Source organism: Nannospalax galili, unplaced genomic scaffold, assembly GCF_000622305.1.
Source record: "Nannospalax galili isolate Female #2095 unplaced genomic scaffold, S.galili_v1.0 scaffold246, whole genome shotgun sequence".
In the NCBI taxonomy this organism is placed as follows: domain Eukaryota; kingdom Metazoa; phylum Chordata; class Mammalia; order Rodentia; family Spalacidae; genus Nannospalax; species Nannospalax galili.
This window is the reverse complement of record NW_008356327.1, coordinates 4,066,406-4,067,120: the sequence shown is the minus strand read 5'-3', so window position 1 is coordinate 4,067,120 and position 715 is coordinate 4,066,406.

Genomic DNA, 715 nt, shown 5'->3' with positions numbered 1-715 from the left:
TGTAATAGATATTAATTAGATATTTAAATCTGTATTTAAATATTAAATGTAGTAAGTCTTAATTCTAACATTAAGTCTAACAATAATTCTTATACTTCTGCATTCTATAGAATAAATTTTTCATTTTATAAATTATTTCTCTTAATTTACAAAGAGATTGGCTAATTTCTAAGTTTCCTACCACTGGGCTCCCATATTTTTAAGGAATATTATACAAGAGAAAACTACAAAAGATCAACATTAAGATACCTGCTTGTTACTTTGGATGGTATGAATACCAAAATTTCAGATGCCAAGAAAATAAAGAAATTATTTCCCCTATTTTTTAGCTTTATAACATCCAATTCTCTGGGATGCCTTCCAAACATAAGATTCTCACCTTCATTTGCCCATCTTTTTGATTTGCATGTATTTGCTTGTTAATCAATAACTAAGTAATGAAAATTTCTCATGAATACACTGATATTAATATGAAGAGCATTTATTGAAACTCATAATTTTCTGGACAGTAACCCAAATCCATTGCATTCATTTTGCCTCAGAAGTTTTTTTCTGCTTATAATTTTACAGAAGTCTAAAGCATATCATGAATACTTACACCGAGAAACTGTGTAAAATTGAAGCTTTACATACACTGCTCTGGCACACATACCTAAACAGAACTAAACAGATTTTGTGAAAAGGGACTCGGGGTAAGAATGAGAGCTGCCAGGCA